At 41.8% G+C, this 23382-nt stretch overlaps 1 long non-coding RNA gene across 1 annotated transcript in view; it reads left to right on the top strand.

Moving 5' to 3' along the window:
- Positions 1–23382, top strand: part of LOC137233061 (uncharacterized) — an 83873-nt gene that overhangs the window by 56978 nt on the left and 3513 nt on the right. Inside the window, exon 3 of the long non-coding RNA XR_010947276.1 lies at positions 18018–18067. This is a non-coding gene — a long non-coding RNA (uncharacterized lncRNA). The remainder of the gene's footprint in view (positions 1–18017; positions 18068–23382) is intronic.

Below are 23382 nucleotides of genomic sequence, written 5' to 3' on the forward strand. Positions count from 1 at the left end.
AAGCTTGATCACCTCGATCCCTTTATTTAATTCATCTTTCAGTGCCTTGGTTTCTAGCCCTTCTCTATATGGCCTAGAACCCATGGCTGGTCGTTAGAATTACTCTCCATTTATTTGCAATCTTATCTTCCCACTGCTCTTTCCAGTGACCAGTGCTGGGTCATGGCCACAGCCTGTCATGTCTATTTTTTCAATGTGCTGGGAGAGGTGATAAGATATAAACATAAATAACCACCATATGTTGTGTCACATAAAAATGATAAGCATAATACAGAAATCCAAAAACTTGTGAAGGTGGGAAAAACTATCTAATTAGGATGACTGGAAAAAGCTTTAAGACACAAATATAAGAAAGACACTACTAGTCTCTAAAGCTCTTTAAGTATAAGAATGGTGTAATTTATATTCATTTCACCGATAGTACCTAACACTTTTAAAAAGAGAATTAGTGAATTGTGTCTCCTCTAATGTCATTCTTTATCTGTTATGCAGTGCAGTGCTCAAGTGAATAAATTTTAAAAAGCAATTTATCACTGTCTTTGTGTGTGTAGATACTCACATACATATATTTGTTCTATAAACATTGAACAAACTGGGGAGGAAGATAAATACTGTCTTGCTTTATCCACCAGCATATTGTTTTCATTTGTGATAAGGTGAATGCCCCCTTTTGTAACTTAAGCTTTTGTAGTAAAAATTAAAATATTGTTCTGAAGAAGGAAATCAACTTGCTTTTGGCAAAAAGGGGTAGAAATAATAATCACCTTATGTTTCCTGAGGACCTACTATGTGTTAGGCATATGTTACCTCATTTATCCTCCACCATCACCCTGCAAGGCTGTAATATATATTTTCATTTTGCAAATGGGATTCAGATAAATGATTGTTATTTCATTAATTCCAGGATGAAATTTTTAAAAAATGTTTTTGATCTTTGAAATTTGAATGAATCTTGTAACTACTGATGAAGTTTTAGATTTGATAAAATAAGTTGCACTCATTAAGTATTACATACAATGTTCTCATTCATGGTTGAATTTGCTCTAAATCTTCTACTTTTTCCCTTATTAAATTGCAATATCTTTTATAACAAAAGCAGACTTTGAGCTCCTTCTCCAAATTTTCTCTATCCCTCTTACACACACACACACACACACACACACACACACGCACACACACATTCTTCCTCTCTCTCTCTTTCACATGTCCTTATATCTCAGTCCAAACTAAAAATATCCTGCTCATAAGATGCTCTGCCTTATGTCAAGTCTTATGTTTATTTTGAGTTTAGCCATGGTGAGCCTCATCTAACTCATGTGTTAGCCTCCTTTCTCTTGCTAAATTACTGTTAATCTATTTTGTTCAATTCCATTTTACCCACAACCCTTTAGAATTAGTTGCTTTGACTTTGGGGAAGAAACTAATCTTTCTTATATATTTGGTTAATTGAACACATTAATCATGACTGATACAATAAAGGTATTTTTATTTTGGGGGGGCAAGTTACCTACCCTGGGCCAGTGTTCCTCAAACTGAGCACACCACCTCAAATGCTTGGTGTATCTTCTTGGGGCATATTTTACTTAGAAGGGAAGTAGGACATTGGAAAATGTAGATAAAAATCTTTGAAAGAATTATTTTTAGCTTAAAGCAAACATGTAAATATCATGGACTAGAATGAAGTATCCATATGCATTTTTGATTATATCACAAGTGTACCCCTCTTACTGTCTCATTGTGGTTTCTTCTTTGTCTTTGGATGTAGAATATCTTTTCTGGTAGGTTCCAGTCTTTTTTACTGATGGTTGTTCAGCCATTAGTTGTGATTTTGTTGTGCTCATGAGAGGAGGTGAGTTCAAGTCCTTCTACCCTGCATCTTTGTCTCCTATCCTCCATGTGCATTTTTAAGCTGGTGACAGAGTATTCATGGTGACTCAGGGTTGAAACTACAGGCTTTGGAGCAAGACTTTGAATCTCAGCTCTACCGCTTTCTAGCTGTGGGCCTTGGGAACTTGCTTAACCTCTTTGTGTATCAGTTTCTCAATCTCCTCATCTATAAAATGGGAGTAATAGTGTCACCTGCCTCATGAGGTTATCGTGAGAATAAAGGACAAGCACATGTTAAATGTGGGGAGAGCGGCTGGCATAGTGAGCTCTCACTGATGTGAGGAATTTTCACTTTTATTTATACTCCGCATGTCCCAGGGGCCATTCTCCTTTCCTCTTTCGCTAGGGTGTTGGTGTAAATGTCTGAGAAGCCCTTCCCCAGGATTCTCTTCAGTGTGCTGCCCTTGCTTGTCTTCCGTTGGTCTTTTGTAATGTTTCAGGAATGCACTGTTTTCTTTTCTCTTTTCTTCTTCTTTCTTTCTTTTTTTTTTTTTTTTTTGCAGCACCATTAAAAACAACAAGTAGCTGTTTTAGGAATTTGGGAAGGGAAGGGGGATGACTCTCAGTTTCTCTCATGTTTAAAATGAAATAACCTAATAATTAGGAATAGTGTGCCATAGTTAAGATTTCAGAGCTAGAGATGTGAACAATTTCAAAGTCTCAACTCCCTTTGGACCCCCTGCTCATAAAATATGAAGTCTGCAATTAGAACTTTCTCTTGTAAGACTTGGGGTATGTATAGTCTCATCTGGTTATGGCTCATTTGGGAATGGCTTTTCTGACGCAAATGAGGTTTTAAAAAAAAGCATAGTATCTCTTTATTTGGTCAACATTATTTCTGCACTTTGTTTCTCCTTGTCAGCTTTAAAAGGAAGAGGAAAAAAGCAAAGCACGCTGCCAAAACCTGGCAGTAGAATTTCAGGGAACAAAATCTCTCCGGCTATAGCAGCATTTGAAGTGGCTGCACAAGGAGGGCCCCACAGACCATTCTTGATGCCTCAGAACATGACGTGCTGCAAAGTGAAGAAAACCCCAGAGCCCGGAAGCCATGGGGCAAGACCAGCGTAGGACCAGAGACACCTGCCCCTGTTCTTTCTTGCCTCTTCCATCTGATATTGTCTTTGGCTCAAGGGTCCAGGAACCCACAGGGAGGCACTCCAGTTTACCATTGGCTCTGCTGCACCCAACTCCAGCTCCTCCTACATGGCCAGAACCTACACATGAGGAGGGCAGAGGGCAGGACAGGGGCAGCCTAGGGGGCTGGAGGGCAGTGGGAACTGGCCCATCCTCTGCTGCCCCCCTTCATCCACAGTATCTTCCAGGGGCATTGTTTGTGCACCTAGAAATAAAAGCATGTGTATATGGACCATAACTCATAGTGATCAAGTGCTTCTGACTCGCCTTGTGGAAATTTATTATGAGGAATTGTGGAGACTGAGAAGTCCCCTAAGAAGGTGGTATCTGCTGTCTGCACGCTGGAGCCCAGGAAAGCCAGTGGTGTGATGCAGTCCAAGTCCAAATGCCTACAAGCCAGGGGAGCTGATGGTGTAAATCCCAGTCCAAGGGCAGGAGAAGATAAGGTGAGATGTCCTGCTCAAGTAGTGAGGTGGGGAGAAAAATGATGAATTCCTCCTTCCTCTGCCTTTTGTGCTATTTAAGGGCCTCAAAAGTAGATGCTGTCCACTCACACTGAGGGGAACAAGTTAGTCCACTGATTCAAATGTTAATCTCACCTGGAAACACCCTCACAGACACACCCAGGAATCATGTTGAATCTGGGCACCCACAGCCAGTCACGGTGACACATAGATTTAACTGTCAAAGGTACTGGACACTGGAACAGATCTGCTGAGCCAGAGCCTGTCCTAGGGACTTGCTATCAATGCATAACAAACCACATCATACAAACAAGCACTTATTTCTATGGTGACTATGGGCCACCCTGGGGGTTAGTGAGTCTACACTGGGCTTGGCCTGGTGGCTGGTCTGGTCCGGTAGCTGTGCTCTAAGTGCTTCTCATCTTCTGCGCCCAGCAGGTCAGCCTGCACGTGTATAAGAAGGAGATTGGAAATATGCAAGGTCTTTTGGAACTGCACACTCACTTCTGTTTCATTCCACTGGGCAAGGCAAGTCACACAGGCAGAGCCCGATATCAAGAAGCAAAGACACATCCTCTGCCTCTCTAGGGTGGAGTGGACACTGTGCTGTTCCTGCTGATCCCTGGTCAGAACCAAGGCTTTGATTCCCTCGGCAGCTGGGAACAGTGCTTGCTGATGATGGCCCCCAGACAGCCCCACCCCAACTCCCACCCTCTTACTTCCATCCTCACCTTTGGCACCCCATCCCCACTGCCTACCAGGCATGGCCCTTGGCTGAAGCACATGGCCAGGCCTAAGGGTGACCCCCATGGCAGCCCACACTCTGGGCTGAGCAGTCAGATGTGGGAAGATAAAGACCCGACCCCTTGCCTCAATTCAGAAGATATCTGAAGGGCCACCCTGGCTCCAGAGCTTCCCATGGGATTGGCCAAAGCCTCAGTTGCATCTAAGTTAGCTCCATTTTTTTTCTGCCCGATCTTGCTTCCTCACTCTATAAGTGCTGTTCCTAAGAGCACTCCTCAATAATGACCACATGTGGGACTTCCCTGGTGCCACAGTGGTTAAGAATCCGCCTGCCAATGCAGGGCACACGGGTTTGAACACTGGTCCAGGAAGATCCCACATGCCGCGGAGCAACTAAGCCCGTGCACAACTACTGAGCCCACACTCTAGAACCCGCGAGCCACAACTACTGAAGCCCGCGTGCCTTAGAGCTGGAGTGCCATAACTACTGAGCCCGTATGCTGCAACTACTGAAGCCCGCAAGCCTAGAGCCTGTGTTCCACAACAAGAGAAGCCATTGCAATGAGAAGCCCGTGCACCACAACAAAGAGTAACCCCCACTTGCTGCAACTAGAGAAAGCCCACGCACAGCAACAAAGACCCAGCGCAGCCCAAAAATAAATTTAAAAAAATAATAATGACCACATGAATATCTAGCCTTCAGCATGGGAGGAATTCCGAAGACAGTGGCAGAAGGCATGGATGGAGTGTAGGAAAGAATCACACCGAGAATGTGGTTTCCTGCAAACCACACCTCAGCATTCAACAACTAAAGTGCATCCCAGCTTAGAACAAAAGGTATGTGTTAGAGAAACACTGAACCTCTGTCTGAAATGTCCTAATAAGTGTTTGGACCCTTGACTGGAGCTGGAACTCAGTTTGCAAAGGCAGGTGGTCCTGAAGAGGTGTGGGCAAATGGAAACTTTGTAAATTGGATCAAATTCCAAGTGCATGGTGGGAGTTTGGTATTCTAAAGTGAAAAAGGCACTGAATTGTTTTGTGGATAATCACTTTAATAACGTATTGATTTTTCTATGTCAGGTTTTCTAGATCAGCATTTATTTCATTTTTTAAAACCCATTCCAGTTTTTTTTATAATTCCATGTATGAAATTATAGCATGTTGTCATAAATTTGGGGGCTTTCATTCTTAGTAGATTTCCTTTGTATCAACTGATAGGAACCTTAGTGGATTCAAGGGACTCTGGGGAAAGACATGGGTGTAGGATTGTTGGAAATGCAGGCTATGGATATAGTGAACAGAGCAGACAAACATCCCAGGAGAAGAGATTTTTGGCCAAGTAGTTATTTCTCTGGTAAACAAGCAGGAACAGAGAAAGTAGAGAATTTGTTCGCTTCAGGGATTGTGTTGATAAGATAACTGCAGCAGGAGGACAAGAAAACCAAGAATTCTGATAGGATAGTTCTTACAAGGCTGTTTGCGACCCCCAGGGGTAAGAAGGTCTCACTGGTGTGACCTCCAGTGAGAGGAAAGGACCGGCTCACAATAGTGATTTACTCAGTGCTTTCATGATATGCAAGTTGTGCTTACATTCATTTTCCCCCCCACTTTCTGGGAAGGTTGAGGTTTCTGTTGTGAGTTTCCTATGTCAGTCAGGGTCCAGCAAATAGTCTTGATATTTTACATAGACAGAATTTAGTATAAGGGATTCATTACACGGGAGATGACAGAGCAAAGAGGCCTGAAGTGGGACAGAGAGGCATCCCTGAGATCATTCAGAGCAAGACGCTGCTGCCACTGCCTAGAGCTTAAGGGACAAAAGGACCTGGGGTGGCCAGGAAGAAGCTGGAACCACAGCAGGTCTTGCAGCAAGAGTTGGGTCCATGGGAGAGGCAGCTACTGCTGTAGACACCACCCGAGGCACCAAGAGAGGAGAAAATGCCCTGGCTTCTCCTCTCCTGCCCCAGAGTCTCCGTCAGGGCCTCCCTCTGGCTGAACTGGTGCAGAAAACAGAGGGCAAAGGAGGCTGGGAGCAGTGATCCTTGTGACATAGGACAGGGCAGAGTAGGGCAGGGAACGGCCCAGCCCAGCATATGGCCTCAATGTCCCTTCTCTCCATGGAAATGTCTTCCTGCTCCTCCCTCTCTGTGAGTCTCCCATCCCCGCCGCTGCCTGCCTCTCCCAGGCTCCCCGACAGCGGGTTTCCAGGGGGCACAGCTGGTAGGTGGCAGGGGCAGATGGGGAGTGAGAGAGGAGATCAGATTATCCTTCCCCACTCTCCCTGCTTTGCTGCTGCATCTCTGGTGGGGCCATGTCCTTCCAGGATTATGGATGTGGCTGGTGGCCTTTCCTCCGTGGCTCCACGTCCTGCTAGGACCCACTAGGACTGTAATGGCTTCCATCTACTACAGGCCTCTGGCTGACTGACTATCGCCTGTTGGTTCTCTTAATCCTGCCCACAGCTGTGTCAGTAGTATCTTTATTTGTCTCTTCATTCAAACAACTTGGGTTGCATTCTGTTTCTTGCCAGGACCCTGGCTGGTGTCCTGACCTACTGCAGTCTTTTCCAAACTCCTTGCAAGTGTCATGCTTTCCCCCTGCCTAGATCAGCAACTGTGGAACAGCAGCAATAGCACAGAGCTTAGTGGCAGACAGACATGGTTTTTTGTTTTTGTTTTAACGTTTTATTTATTTATTTATTAATAATATTTATTTAGTGGCACCCAGTCTTAGTTGCCACACGTGGACTCCTTAGTTGAGGCATGCATGTGGGATCTAGTTCCCTGACCAGAGACTGAACCTGGGCCCCCTGCATTGGGAGCACAGAGTCTTATCCACCGCGCCACCAGGGAAGTCCCGGTTTTATTTCTGATTCAGTCACTTAGTGACTGGGTCACAGGATGGGAAGGTTATTTAACCTCCTAAGCCTCAGTTTTCTGGCCTGTAAAGTGGGGATAATGATGGGTTTCGGTTGAATTAAGTGGGAAAATCTGTCCTAAGCAGTGTGTTCGGAGCCTCATCAGCCTGCTATCTTCAAACAAGGTCTCACATTCTCTTCATATCTAATTTTTATGGCATGAATTCCTATCATACTTGGATGCAGTCAGTTAACTCCCTTCAAAGTATTTCCAGTTAGTTCTAGAAGTTCCCAAAGATGCTCACTTGCCAACCTGCCTCTGTCACTGTTGCCATGGGCCTCTGCCCTCCTCTGTCCTCCTACCCTGGCTCCCATAAGTCCACCATCTGCTTGCAAGGCCACCAGCTGCGGCTTTGCCAAGGCTGGAGTGTCTCCAGGGTCACTGTCCACTGTGAGAACACAGCCCACGCCCAGGATGCTGACTGCTGCTGCTCCCAGAGAGCCTGGTCCCTGGGTGCCTCCTCATGGCCCGGTGCTTTGGGAGGAAAGGACAGTGGCTTCCCTGGCTCGAAGCTGTCTCAGCCCCAAATGCAGAGCCTCCGGAGCCTCTGACTGCTTCCTCACCGGGTTTCACATCAAAACAAAACAGCTCACAGAGGTTCTGGAACTTGCTTCCACCCTCTATTCTACAGGGGGCTCATGGCCAGGGCTAGGATGGGAACAGATACTTTGCCATCTGCTCCATTTCTGACCCCCTCCCTCCCCAGCCATCCCCAAACCCCACCCCTCCTTCCTCTTCCATTTACCAAACTGAAGCTTCTATGTGTATCAACCATTGTGGGGTGGAGCGGAGGGTCAGTTAGGGAGGTGAGGTCTACATGTCCACGCCAGTTACATACGAATGATTCCTGGTACAATACTTGGCACATGGTGGGTCCTCAAGAAATGGTAGATACTATGATCGTATAAATAGGAAATCCCATTTCCTGCCATCCAGATGCTACAAGTTCTTCAAGGTTCAATTCAGATGTACTTCTTACAAGAATCTGTTTAGTAGAAAGGGTTCTCTCCCTCCGTATTAGTTTTCTAGGGCTGCAGTTACAAAGTACTAATAACTGGGGGGCTTAAAACAACAGAAATTTATTCTCACAGTTCTGGAGTCTAGAAGTCTGAAATCAACGTGTCTTCTCCCTGGTCTACTCCAGGGACGGATGCATCCTGGCTTCTGCTACTTCTCTCAATCTTCAGCACTCCTTGGCTTGTAGCCGCACCCCTCCAGTCTCTGCCTCTGCCTCTGCCGCCTCGCGGCCGTCCTCTCCCTGCGTCTCCATCTCCCACGGCATTCTCCTCTCCTATAAGGACACCAGTCATAGCGGATTAGGGCCACACTGATGACCTCATTTTAACTTCACTGTATTTGCAAAGACCCTATTTGTAAATAAGGTCGCATTCTGAGGTACTAAGGGTTAGGATATTTTAACATATCTTTTTGGGGGACAAAATTTAGCCCGTAAGACCCTCCAATAATCTAAAATTTAATAGCAATAATCTTATTTCTCTTTTGATATCTGTCACATTCTAGCTTATTTTATAGTATTTATCTTTTATTTCTCCTTACAACACTGAACACTCTGAAGACAGAATCTATTTCTGATTCACTTCTCTGTCCCTGACAATACCTGACTGACTATAATAGTTTTGATAGTTAATAAGTGACTGGGCTGCTCTCCTGACTCATGACCAATCCATTAGACTAGAGTCTGTTGCCACATGCTTGGGACAGGCATTTCCGAGTTCCTTGTGTTTTCAACTCTTTGGTTGATTTCTTTTCTTAAAAGTACATAGTTCAGGGAGTTCTCTGGTGGACTAGTGGTTAGGATTCGGCACTTTCACTGCTGTGGCCTTGGTTTAATCCCTGGTTGGGGAACTGAGATCCCGCAAGCTGCACAGTTCAGCCAAAAAAAAAAAAAGGAATATAAATCAGGAGGATGGCTTTGGCCAGCTGAAATAGCTGGTTACAGCCTGCCTCGGGTGGTTAAATATTTATGTTTTCTGGGGTGAACAGTGGGCTTCACGCTACCAGGAAACAATCTTGTTTGTTCCCAGTTTATGACTCTTTATTTTTCTTTTGCATTTTCAATGTCCTAATGATGTCCTTAGTTACAGTTGCTATAGAAGTATTTTGATGTTTCCTGCAGTGCTGGGTGGGGCAGTGCCTGGCGCCTCTTTAGTGAGGGTTCCTGACGCCGCCCAAGCCGGGGGCTTCATTTGCTAGTTTTCTGGCCTAGCAAATTGCCATGAGGTTGTCATGAGGGAAGTGATGCATGTTTATTTTGGTCCCCTGATTTATCACACTGATTTTTTTCTTCTTCATTGGTTCTGGAGTGCTCATCATCTTCTTGAATAATCAACCCATCATTTCACAGAATGTAATGATGGGAACAGCCTTATGTTCTTGACATTGAATAAATCGGTAAACAGATACAGTCCCTCTGATATCAGTGTGGTGAGAGGCAATCTAAGTAAAAGCACTTGAAATCTTTTATGGACGTACAGTTTAAGAGTTGAGCTTGAGGAATGGTTAGAGGAGAGAAAACTGAGCTATCTGGAGACTTGGACTCTAGTCTCTTCTGGAAAATGGGAACAGTTATAGTGATACATGTCCACCTGCTTGACAGGATTGTTGTAAGGGTCACATGATTAATGTCTGTGAAAGCAATTTGTAAGCTATACAGTGCTATAAATGCTCACAAATGTCATTGTGTGTCACAACAAGTAGAATCTTAACAGTCTTGGCTCTGTCTTTGAACTGAGTGACCAAGGGAAGCAACTTCATCTCCCGTGAAGACCTGGGTTTGCCTCTTTCCTAAACCATCCAGGCAAACAGGCCATTTTGCAACATTTCAAGGTCATTTTGTGTGTTAACCTTGTCTATTCTTTCCTCATTTTTTATTTTGGGGAGGGAAGGGATAATGTGACTTTAATTATTAGGTGGAAAAGGAGGAAAAATTGTGATATTTTGGATATCTTTTTTCAAGTTAGTTGTTTAATATACAGTCTCTGTGATGCATCTGTTGCTTGTTTGGCATGTTGGCATATGCCATTATAATTTTGCTCCTCTAAAAAGGTGTGGGGTTTTTTTTCATGTACTTTGTTTTAGCAGAGACACTCAGCAACTTACCAGAACACATTTAGGCATGCAGACTCTGACATTTCTAGGGAAAAGTTCTGAATGCATTTAGTGATATATTTTACTTTTAAAAAAATCTATCAATTTAGTCTAGAGATGCTCCAGAAATTGAGCATCTCTTTATAAATTCTTTATAAAGAATTTCCTGCCTGACAACTCTAGATATATTTATTATGCAGCTTCTCTTGACGCATTTTCAATTCGCTCCTTTGGAGCAAATCTTGTATGTTGAATGCGGTTGGTTCCTAGACACTGACTCATTTTCCAAATATGAGTACACTTTTTTTTTTTTCCAATTGACTTTCTCCTGCCAGTATGTCATCCAACTCTTTTTAAAGTACTGTCAGAATATGGTCAACTCATCATTAACAAGGAACAGGCTTTCTGCCTACTTTTACAAAAGTAGGATGAAGTCAGATAATTTGATTTTTAAATTATAAGAAAAAAAAAAAGAACAGCCAGAAACCCAAGTAATTTCCAGGCTCGGGACTACTATTCTAAGAAGATTGAACAAATGAAACACCCAGAAACAAAAGGAAAATCTGCCATTTGCATGGTTTTGAGTAGAATGCAGCAAATTTTCCATTTTATTTTAAATATCAAGTAGCTGTAATGTGAGTCAATATAAATAAACCAAGGAGCCAAGGCTTCATGGAAGACAACAGCAGTTTCATGTGGGCAGACAAGTGTTTAAGCATCTTGACATGAAAACTTGGCCGTACACTCAGGACTATTTCTCTGTATTTAGAATTTTGGTGCCAATTCCATCTCTGTATCTAGAAAACAAACCCAGAAGTCATACAAAGTCAAGAATAAACAACTCATTTTATTAAAATTCCAATAATGTCAGCTCTAAAAATACCCGAATTTTCTGTTCTACCTAATCAAATAATCACCTTGACAGTTTTTGCAGCCACAGTTGTTTATGGGACTGATCAGTGACCATTTGTTTAAGATGAAGTTCAAAGTTAGCTAAATATAAAATATATAGTGAAGATTTGATTCAACCACGTGGATAATTCACCCCAAAAATGTATGTATAATTCATACATTTCCTATATGTCAGGAGATGCCCTTAAAATGTTCTTAAGTTGTGGAGGAAAGGGATAATTTGTCGCTGTTGAATTATCAGGTTACCTGCCCCCATCTTCCTCTTCACTTCAGGTGTGTATTGTAGCCTTTATTAGAATAATATTTTGTAGGGTAAAAATAGTTTATCCTGCCAAAGCTTCTCTCCATTTGCCAGTTCAGAACTTTGAAGTGGGTATAATAACACCTCTAAAATAATAAAAGGTTGTTGCAGTGTTAGCGGGATGATGCAAAGCACTTAACACAGGGCCTGACATATAGTAAATGGTCAATAAATCTTAACTATTTGTACCTTTACTATTAAAGATGGGAACTTGGAAGTCATTAAATCTTTTTCAAATTTGTTCTTTAGCTATAAAAGATAATGTCTCGATATGTCAGGAAATGCCCTTAAAATGAATATAGTACCTCCACATGTAAAATGAAGTGTAGAATTTAAGCAATTGCCTTCATTAATTAATCAAGACACTGTTTACCTTAGTGGTTGTTACATGCTTTGGAGAAGGGCTTAATGCACAAAGGTTTACTTTGAAATTATTTTTATTACCATTTTGCCAGTTATTTTGGTATTCCTCATTTACTAGGATGTGATAAGAATTTGGGTGCAAATAGCTCATTTGGGTGCAAATAGCTCATTTGGGAGGTAATCCCAGCTAACGTGATCAGGGAGTGGGAAGTGAGACTGGCAGGAGAGGAAGGCCATCAAGGGCACCTTGTGAGCAGTCACTGCAGTGGGCAGGTGGGCCCAACCCCACTGGGGTCGCTCTGAGACCCCAGTATTCATGTGCAATACATGAACCTGTGGGCTTTGAGCAGTCTCATCCATCTAGCCCAGCACTGTGCAAATCTCATCCCTTCCCGCGAGTGCTACCACATGAAGAAGTTTGGGAAGCGTTGATATAAAGAATGGCTGAGAGAGATGTAGAGCCCTCACTGGGAGAGAGGAAAATCTGTGTTAAGTTGGGGGTCAGAAGGTGTGAGGTCAGAGGTGGAGGCTTATGGTCTTTGTCTACTTGGAAAACTGTCTGGGAAAGAAGAATTAGGGTAAAAACCGTGTCAACTGGTGGAAAACTCAGGGAGGCAAAGACAAGTTCCTATCAGAGCCATCTCAAAGTGAAACAGACTGCTTGTGAAGGGCAGTGTGTTAGCTCATTTGATTCTATAACAATCATGGCGATTGGGATCTTTACTTTTTCCCTCAACCCCCAATCAAACTATACTATAGATGAGAAAAAGGACGTTTCAGAGGTTTTGTTGTTCACCCAAGGTCACAAAGCTAGTAACAGCAAGTGCACAGATTAGGACTTGAGTTTGTCTGTGTTGGAGCCCATTGCCTTTTCTTTATTTGAGACTAAACTTGTTCTCTCTCCCAGGAAGTGTTCAGGCAGAGACTGGTTGGCTACCTGGAAATTGGAGGGGTTGCTACCATGGTAGAGAACCAGATGACTTCCAAGCTTTCTGCCATTAACAATTCTGTAAATTGGTGAAATAGCTGTCATATGCTAAGCCCTCAAAATTCCTTCCTTTAATTTATGAATTGTTTATTTCTTAAGAATTTAAGTTCTTGTTTATTTTAGTGGATATTAAGGATTTTTGAATTATTATTTTTTTTTTTGTGGTACGTGGGCCTCTCACTGTTGCAGCCTCTCCTGTTGCAGAGCACAGGCTCCGGACACGCAGGCTCAGCGGCCATGGCTCACGGGCCCAGCCGCTCCACGGCATGTGGGATCTTCCCAGACCGGGGCACGAACCCGTGTCCCCTGCATTGGCAGGCGGACTCTCAACCACTGTGCCACCAGGGAAACCCCTTGAATTATCTTTGATTTGATACTAATAACACCTGTTTTGTTAATTGTTTACAGCATCCATTATTAACATCTCTTTTTAATTAGATTGAAATATGCTGTTTGAATCAGTTTAGGGAACCAGAGGTCATTACAAATAATCAAGCAAGAGAAGGTTGTAAATTAATAAAGACTAGAAATGGAAACACAAGAGAAGTCCAGACAGAAAATGCAGAAGGACAGATTACATTGAACTGTGTCTCAGGAAAGATGTGAGAGTCACACAAAACAAGCCCGATGTGAACAGAGACAGCTGAGCTGTAGGAGGTGGGCGTGTGGGGGCAGAAACACCATCCTGTTAGTGGACTCTGCGCTGTTTAGGCTTGAAAAGAATGACGGCTCTTGTTTCTGGCTTTGCAGTTTAAACGAGATGGGTTTAGAACAGCCCAACAAAGGTTATAAAAGTGTTGGAGTGGGTGGAAAGTTCTGTGAATCAAGTAAGCTGTTACTCTGTCTCCAGCGGTTGGGAGGGGGGGCATCTTCCTCCTTGGTCCAAAGAAACTACTTTATTACTGTTCCCTCAGTGCCCGCTGGGTGGTGCTCCAATTACTGCAGAGAATTCCGTGCCATCTAGTGGGATCTTAGGATGTTACATGTTAGAACCAAAGGCAGGACGTATTCGTTTGAGCTCATGTGAGGATTTCATCTATTGAGAGGACAATCAAGGCTTTTAAAATACCATGTGACATTAAAATGTCTATCCATAAAAGGTGAAAAAAATGCTACCTCAGAGTCAAGGTTAACATTGTGGGTAGAAAAGTGGATTTCATTCAATATTTTTTTCTACTGAGCTTTAAGAAGAATTCTAATACACCAGGTTCTGGGGCATTTAAGAGGATTTTAACTTACATTCGTATATCTTTTGGCTACCAACACTGCTAAGGAGTCCTTTTTCCATGTTTATACATAGTCTTTCAATGTCATCTCCAAAATGGATAAGTCGTGGATCAGTAATTCTGTCAAATGCAATGATTTGGAGGAAAAAGAGAAAAAGGCAAGCAGAATAAAATTCCAGTTGCAGAACTAAGAAGACAAGCCTAGAGTTAAAAGTAGACAGTGTTACTATTACTGAGTCCAAGTTCATACTGCTTGCTGCTTGACAGGCCAGTAAATGGAGAGATGAGTTGTTGGGGCAAGGAATAGTGACTTTATTTGGAAAGCCTGCAGACCAAGATGGTGGACTAGTGTCCCAGAGAAGCATTTTACCTGAGTTAGAATTCAGACTTCTTTTATACTAAAAGGGGAGGAGGTGTGGCTGGTGTTTCAAACTTCTTGGTGCCAGCCAGACCCCAGAGGATATGTGATAATTCTTTGTTCTTGCAGCTGTCCATGTAGGTCAGAGGTCACCATGTTCCTGTAAACCTCCAACAAGACAACTGTTATTATCTGTTCTGCAACTTTTTATCTCTATATGAATGAAAAGTGTTAGACCTTTAAAGGTTAGAGCCCTGAGAATAGGCTATCCTGTATATTTCAGGCTATAGGCAACATTCTTTTACAAAACCTGCAGAGCCAGCATGACTAAGCACAGGTAACAGAGCACAAGGGTTAGAGCTAAGGGAATAGATCCAATGTGGAGTCAGGTTTGTTCTTCTCTGTTATATTACTACTGGATGGTTTCAGACTACTTGAGGCACAATCTTAAAATAATTTTTTTCTCCGAAACCCAATCCTGGGCGAATCCAAATATTTGCTTTCTCCAGTCCTACACTTGAACTGCCAGGCTGCTAGAAAAGCATCTCATAGCAGCGTAGCTTGGTGCCATGACAAAGTCAAAGTTTTGTATAGAGGGTTGGAAACATGACAACTTGAATGCATTCCTCCTTACTGTCACTGCCACTCCAGCACAGCTCCCTCTGAGCCACTGAGTTCCTGGGTCTGAGGTGGCTGGAGGGTGCCAGCTCTTTCTGAGTCCTCATGAAAAAGTCAACTGGACTTTCTCCCCAGGGGCCAACTGGAGCCCCCTCTTTGCTCCCACCTAAGGGTAACAAAAATGTGCATAGCAATAGTGTTCCTAATAGCAAAATTGAAAACCACCTACAGGTCAATTAGTAACAAAGTGAATTGATCAGCTGTGATATATTTGTACAATGGAATGTTATATTATACAGCAGTGACAAAGAACGAACTAGACTGCCATGTTTCCCATGAAAACAAGCAAGTATTACTTATACAATAAGTTAATAACTGTGAAATAATACTATATACATATATATATAGTAAAAAATAAAGGATAACAGCTACTTTTAGGAAGGGAAAAGCATTTTGGGGGAGATACATACAGGGGCTTCAATTATAACTGTAAACCTCGATTTGTGAGTTGAGTGGTGGGTGGAGACAGGATCATTAAGATATAGTTTATGATTTTTTGCATGTCTCAAATAATTAAAAGGAGAAAGGGGAGAAGAAGAAAGAGGAGAGGAAGATGAGGAGGACATTAATAGGGGAGAAGAGATGAAAGGAAGAGGAAGAAGACCAACTCGGAAGGACCAGGAATAGGACTAGCAGGCCAGTGAGTTCCAGGAAGTTTATGGTTTAGTCAAGAAGTCACCATCACAGAGACTCAGCACAGAAAGAGGGACTACCGAGAGGATGAGTCTGCGGTCAGAGTGTGTGACTGCTAGGAAATCAGATGAAATAGGAAGGGTAAGAAGGCAGTCTTTCAAATGGAGCAGATTCACTCATTCAACATGTATTTGTTAACTCTGTGTGGTCCGCCCTGTTTCAGGATACAGCAGTGGACAAAACAGCCAAGAATGTACCCTGATGAGGCTGAGATGTTGCAGACAAATTCATTCTGTGTCCAATCTGTTGTGAACTTTCCAGCTAGGCACCCAGGAAAGGAAGGAGATTTATTCATTCTACAAATATGTACTGAACACTTCAGAGACGGCAAACATTGCTGGGTACTGGGGAGATGGGATGAGTCCTTGTCTTCAAGGAGCTCACAGTGCACTGGGGAGAGCCAGGTATGTACTTACACGTTGAAGTTCTGGGTGCTGGAGGAATACACGAAGTACCCTGGAACTCAAAGATTGGGTGTGTGTGTTGGGAGTCAGCTTCTGCTTCGAAATAGAGTTGATGATCTTGTGGAATCATGATGGGAATTGAGTCAGTTCATTAGCATGGATTAAAGACTCTGCCTGTGGAGTATATAGGTAAGGTTAGCTGTATGCACCAGGGCACTGGGAGAATCTGTTACCCAAAACCTGTTCCCTTACCCTCATGTCTGCTCTCCTAACATCAGAACTTCACTCCATTGCCTCAAGATATTTCTCTCTCTCTCTTCCAGTTTTATTGTGATATAATTGACATGCAGGACTGTATAAGTTTAAGGTGTACACATAATGATTTGACTTACATACATCATGAAATGATTACAATAGGGTTAGTGAACATCCATCATCTTATATAGATATAACATTTACGAAATAGAAAAAATATATTTTTTTTCCTTGTAATGAGAATTCAGGGTTTACTCTCTTGACAACTTTCATATATAACATACAGCAGTGTTAATTATATTGATCATGTTGTACGTTATATCCCTAGTACTTCTCTATCTTATAATTGGAAGTTTGTACCTTTTGGCTGCCTTCATCTAATTCCCCCTCTCCCCACCCCCCACCTCTGGTAACCACAAATCTGACCTCTTTTTCTCTGAGTGTGTTTGTTTGTTTGGTTTTGAAGTATAATTGACCTACAACACTATGTTAGTTCCTGGTACACAACAGCAAAAATAAACAAACGGGAAAATGCTTTTGTTTTGCAAATGTTTCCCATTTGTTTATTTTTGGTTTTTTTGTACATGGTGTGAGAAAGTAGTCCAGTTTGATTCTTTTGCATGTACCTGTCCAGTTTTCCCAACACCACTTATTGAAGAGGCTATCTTTCCCCCCGCATTGTAATATTCTTGCCTCCTTTGTTTTAGATTAATTGACTATGTAAGTGTGGGGTCTTCTGGGCTCTCTGTTCTGTTCCATTGATCTATGTGTCTGTTTTTGTGCAAGTACCATACTTTTTTGATTACTGTAGCTTTGTAGTATAGCTGGAAATCAGGGAGCATGATGCCTCCAGTTTGTTCTTTTTTCTTAAGACTGTTTTGTCTATTTGGGATCTTTTGTGTTTCCATACAAATTTTAGAATTATTTGTTCTAGTTCTGTGAAAAATATCATTGGTATTTTGATAGGGATTGCACTGAATCTGTAGATTGCCTTGGCTTGTATGGTCATTTTAACAATTTTAATTCTCCCAATCCATGAGCATGGTATATCTTTCCATTTATTTATGTCATTTTCAATGTCTTTTTATCAGTGTCTTATAGTTTTCTGAGTACAGGCCTTTTACTTCCTTAATTAGATTTATTCCCAGGTATTTGATTCTTATGGATGGAATTGTAAATGAGATTGTTTCCTTGATTTCTCTTTCTGACAGTTCATTGTTAGTGTATAAAATTGCAACAGATGTCTGTATATTAATTTTATATTCTGAAACTTTACTGAATTCATTGATGAGCTCTAGTAGTTTTTAGGTGGCATCTTTGGGATTTTCTGTGTATAGTATTATGCCATCTGCAAACAGTGACAGTTTTTCAATACATTTTTATTATTTTGAATGCAAGCTATTGTATTGAAAGATATTTTATAAAATAAAGTCTTCATATTCTAGCTTGTAACTTTAATATTTTGACAAGAACTATGCTCTAAAATGTCTCATTTACAAAATCACATATATATCTGTGACATTCTGAGAGATACACTGTAATATAAAATATGGACACGATGTGTGTTTGCTCTTGTTTTCTTAGGAGCTGTGGATGAGGGAGTGGCTTCAGCTGGGAAAGAATCCATGAAGGAGGTGGGAAAGGGTATCAGCAGTTGGGGAAGGAAAAGGGACCTAGTCATGAACCATGATGGAAAAGAGACCCTTTCCATCAACATTGCTCTGGAACTCTGTATTTTTTCCTCCCTGAGTGACAATTGTTTTGCTACATGAAGCAAATAAGAAAAAAACCCTCTATGTATGCATTCAGTGATGATTTTTTGTGCTTACTACTTGCCAGGTATGTTCGGGTCCCCGTGATAGGCCCAAGGGGCGGGGCCCAAAGCACTTTAGAAACAGTAGGTAGTTACCACCTATAGTGTTTGTTCTGCTGCAGGAGTGAAGTTGTGGTCTGCAAAAACCTAAGCCCAACTCATCAAAGCCACAATACTAGACATTTGGCTTCCAAAATGGTTTAAAATCCTGTTTCCAAGTCCCATCTTGAGAAGGACTTGAGTTGGTAAAGGTTTTTGTATGGGGGAAACCACCCATTAGAGCTGGAAAATCTTACTGCTTCCTTTACTGGTTTCTCTCTCTCACTCTTTTTTTAAAGACTTCTGGAAACTGCATTTTGTAGGTCTGAGAGGAAAAGTTAATCTCTGCTTCACTCCTTTGCAATTCTCAGATGGGATAGTTTGCTTTTAAGCTGCAGGGAAATAACTTAGGGAATTATTGGAGAAGTTTCTCTCAGCACTTTGAACACAGAAACATTTTGTGGATGAGTAACTGCAGTGCCCTTGGGAGAATTTCCAGGAATTCATGACTGCTGGATTTATCTACCCCAGGCAAGATGCAGTCATCCCCTTTTTGGAGAACTATAAGACTAGATCCAGGCAAGTTCCTCTTTGCATATAGGGACTTAGAGGAAAGCAGGGTGGGGTGGGCTAGAGGGGAAATAATGAATACAGTGAATGAAATTTGTGTCATTCACAAAAGGTTTGAGGCCCTCCTCTTTGCCAGCACTGTGCTAAGCTCCAAAATGGAAAGTAACACTGAGTCTTGTCCTCAGGGAGCTCATAGACAAATGGGTCACCCCAGCCACCCTGGGGTCTGTGAGCGACCAGAGGAAAGAGGAAGAGGAGGCTGAAGGGCAAGGCGGAGCCTCGGTACCACCTCTGCTGTGCTGAGAAATCTGACAGCCTCCTCGGTATTCCACAGAGATGCAGGGATCCTGAGTGAGGCGATGAACTTTCAGAGGGGGCTTATTTCTTTAGTCTTTGTATTTTCTGTTACAAAATTTTAAAATCTCATTGGAGAAAATGTGGAGGTTAGAAAGGTGTCAAGAGGACATATAAAACCAACTCTAATCCCACCACACAGAGATAACCATTGCTACTATTTTGGTATATTTGCTATAGAAGTTTTTACATGTATGTTTGTGATCATTTTATATATAAAACTGTATTTTTCTTTTTTCATTAATACTAATTCCTGGACATTTTCTTACTTTCTATATTTTTTAATAATAAAATTTAAAATGTGAATTCCCTGGTGGTTCAGTGGTTAGGACTCTGTGATCTCCCTGCTGAAGGCCTGGTTTAGATCCCTGGTGGGGGAACTAAGATCCCTCAAGCCATGGGGCGTGGCCTAAATAAATAAATTTAAAAAAAATGTGAAATTATTTTAGGTTTACAGAAGCGTTCCAAAAGCCATGCAAAAGTTCCTGTATGTCCTTCACCAGCTATCCCTAATGTTAGCTTTTTACTTTCTAACTCTCATCTCTGTCAAAATGTACTTATCTCCCTCATATTTCCCCTGAGATTTCTAAAGTGACAGATTACTAGCCTGGAACACTGACCCATAGTCCTGTGAGTCAACGGACACTCCCAGCCTGAAACACAACTGCAGTTGGACAGGGCACTGCTGGAGTCACCAGGCATTGACCTGGAGGAGGGGATTCTGGGTGGAAACAGTGCTGGGCGGGGAGGTGCTGCTGAGCAGATGGGACCCCAGGACCCTCAGCTTGGCCTGGCGGGAGCAGCTGCCAGCATGACTTCTAGATAAATCCTCACTCGCTAAGATATTAAGTGATCTGCTCATGCCTCTCCTGATATTTTATTATAGAAAAGTAATAAAACAGAGTTTCTGCGTGATCTTGACCAGCTTAGACCCCGAGTCTGATCCAACATTTACCCGCATTGCTCAAAGCCAAAATGAAATGATTTCTGATCTGTTCTAAAGTCCTGGGGTAAATCACTCTGTCCTCACAGATCATCCAAGGAAAACATCAAGTACTGGCAAAAGTCATCACTTATGATGGAAATAAACCATCCCCAAGCCCCAGTCCTGGACTCTGTCTGTACCTTTCACCATCCAGTGTGAGCTCTTCCTTTTAAAAACACTCTTAGTACTTATTTGTTCTCTCTTAGGATCATTTTCATGTTATGCGGTGTGTGTGTGTGTGTGTGTGTGTATTTCTTATTATTGTCTTCAATTTTGCCTATTGCACAGTGCTCAGAACAGTACCTAGCTATTACATGCTAAATAAAAAAATTTTTCATTTAAATTTATTATCTCTATACCCTTTCCCTTGGAGAAGTGATGGAGTCTCACAGCTTCAATGAATACATTTTAATACATATATTTTAGTACATAAATTCTGGGATCTCCCACTGCTTCCTAACTGGTCCTACTTTAATAATCTAATTTAATTGCAAATTATAAAACACTAAAATTGGGATAATCCCCTCTTTCAGTCTCTTCCTGTGATGGGCTGAATTGTGTCCCCCACCCCAAATTCAAACGTTGAAGTCCTAACCCTTAGTGCCTTAGAATGTGACTATATTTGGAGATGGGGTCCTTGAAGAGGTGAATGAGGTAGAATAAGGTCACCTGGGTGGGCCTTAATCTACTATGACTGGGTGTCCCTGTAAGAAGAGGAGATTAGGACACAGACAAGCACAGAGGGAAGACAGCCGTCTACAAGCCAAGGAGAGAGGCCTTGGAAGAACCAACGCAGGCGACACCTTGATTTTGGACTTCTTGCCTGCAGAACTGTGTGGAAATACCTGCCTTATTTAAGCCACACACTCTATGGTACGGCAGCCCAAGCAAACAAGTACACTTCCCTCACCCGAACTCTGAACTGGCTTTCCTGGGGAACCTCCGTATTTCTGCCACCTGCCATCCTTCTCTCAGGCACACATATTTGAAGTCTCTTTTCCAGCTCTCAGTTCATTTCATCATCACTAAATGTGTGTTGTGCATTCTTTCTCCCCTTCATTGGCACTGCTGTTGTTCTAGTCCAGCTCAGTGTCAACCCTTACTTAATAGCCTTTATACATTTCTCTTCATACACAGATCTTGGTCTCTGATTTCTCTTTTATGATATGGGCCCAAATGTACTCTGAGTGCAGCTCACACTGAATGATTGACATTGGACCACATCTTCTCCCATGTCATTGCCTCTGCTGGGGGTGCCCTTTTCTCTCTCCTCCAGGGCTTGGTCATCTGTGGCTCTGGACGTGTAAGTCCATGCCTTCTTGCTCACCTCTCATCTGACCTCTTCTCCTGACTTTGGTGTTATGTCCTTAACATCCCTAGTCTCAGCCTCCTAATCTGTCTTTCTGCTCTTTTTCCATACCAGCTATAGTTTAGAATATTAAATTAACATTGAATACCCCCTGTAACCGACGAGGTACTTTTCCTTATATTCCGTCATATGTACAGGAAGCAGACACTAACAATTCATGTGGGGTCATGTTAGAGGTTTTGGTTTAGCCTCAGTGTTTTATTAGTTTTGAGTCTTTGGGAGAGTCCTATGACTTTTTTTAAATCTCAACTCTAAAGCAAAGATAATAGTATTTAATTTCACTTGAGCATTATGAAGAAAAATAGATTAAATGTATTAAAAATTTGCAAGGCACTAAGAAAGCAATATTCAGGTTATTTGATGTAGTTGGCTTTCTTGAAATTTCCCATATTGCCTTTTATTGCCACTGACCCTGTCTTCAAGTGCCTGCTAACCTCTATGCAAGCTGATTTTGTGTGTCATGTATTCTTTCTGATTTCTACAGCACCTAGTTGTTTCTTAATAAATACTGAAAGAATTAAAAAAGCTAAGCTAAATCCTAAAATCACAGAAGTTGAAAAGCCTTATAAGGAGGGTGATTATTCAATACACTCTGCATGAGGTGGTTCTGTTTCCCCAGCCTGATTATAATAGCACCCCCCCACTCTCAAAAGTGTGCTTATTGGACAATAAATTATATGGTCACCCTCCCCGTGAATGACTCTGCTTAAACAGAATTGTGGTAGTTTATTTCACAAAGATAAAAGGGGCACAGGGCAAACTTCCTAAAAGGAAGAAAAGCCTGAAGATAAAGACAGTTGAAGCCAAAAGTACAAGTTCTACTTGGGAGACTATTTCAGCTAATGGACATTATAAACCCCATGGGTAAATGGATTTTCCTTAAATGTCTGAATGTCAGATGAGATAAAACAGCTGCATGCACTTCGCTGCAATATTGCCAAGTTTAGTCTTTGAGTTAACTCTTGGCAGGTACACTTGGAATCTGTACAGCTCAAAAGCTATTAATCAAACTGCTAAACGTGTGTTGTTAAAAGATAAATATGTTGTCTATATCTGATTTTCATAGTTTTTGTTTGTTTTTAATTACCCAAGTAATCCATGTATACATTTTTGTTATTAGTTAAAATGTCAAAATATAGAGTAAAAAAAAAAGTCTCCCCTCCATTACCTCTCACCCAACCAATCTCACGTTTCCACATGTAAGCCAATTTTAACCAGAAACAATACCAAATAAAGATTGAATACAAGTAAATTATAACTATTAAATATTCTATAAATATAACAAATTAGTAATTTAGAATAAATAGTCCAACTTCAAGAAGACAATTTGGCAAAAACATGCTACTAAACAACCAATGCGTCACTGAAAAAATCAAAGTGGAAATCAAAAAACACCTGGAGAAAAATGAAAATGGAGACTCAACAATCCAAAAACTAAGCGACACAGCAAAAGCAGTTCTAAGAGCAAAGTTTATAGTGATACAAGTCTATTTCTGGAAACAAGAAAATTTTCAAATAAAAAAATCTTTACACCTTAAGGAACTAGAAAAAGAACAAACAAATCCCAAGGTTAGTAGAAGGAAAGAAATAATAAAGATCAGAGTAGAAATAAATAAAATATAGACTAAAAAAATAACAGAATAAATCAATGAACTATGAGCTGGTTCTTTAAAAAGACGAACAAGGGCTTCCCTGGTGGCACAGTAGTTGAGAGTCCGCCTGCCAATGCGGGGGACACGGGTTCGTGCCCTGGTCCGGGAGGATCCCACATGCTGTGGAGCGGCTGGGCCCGTGAACAATGGCTGCTGAGCCTGTGCGT

The sequence above is a fragment of the Pseudorca crassidens genome, chromosome 10 (genome assembly GCF_039906515.1).
Source record: "Pseudorca crassidens isolate mPseCra1 chromosome 10, mPseCra1.hap1, whole genome shotgun sequence".
Taxonomy (NCBI): Eukaryota; Metazoa; Chordata; class Mammalia; order Artiodactyla; family Delphinidae; genus Pseudorca; species Pseudorca crassidens.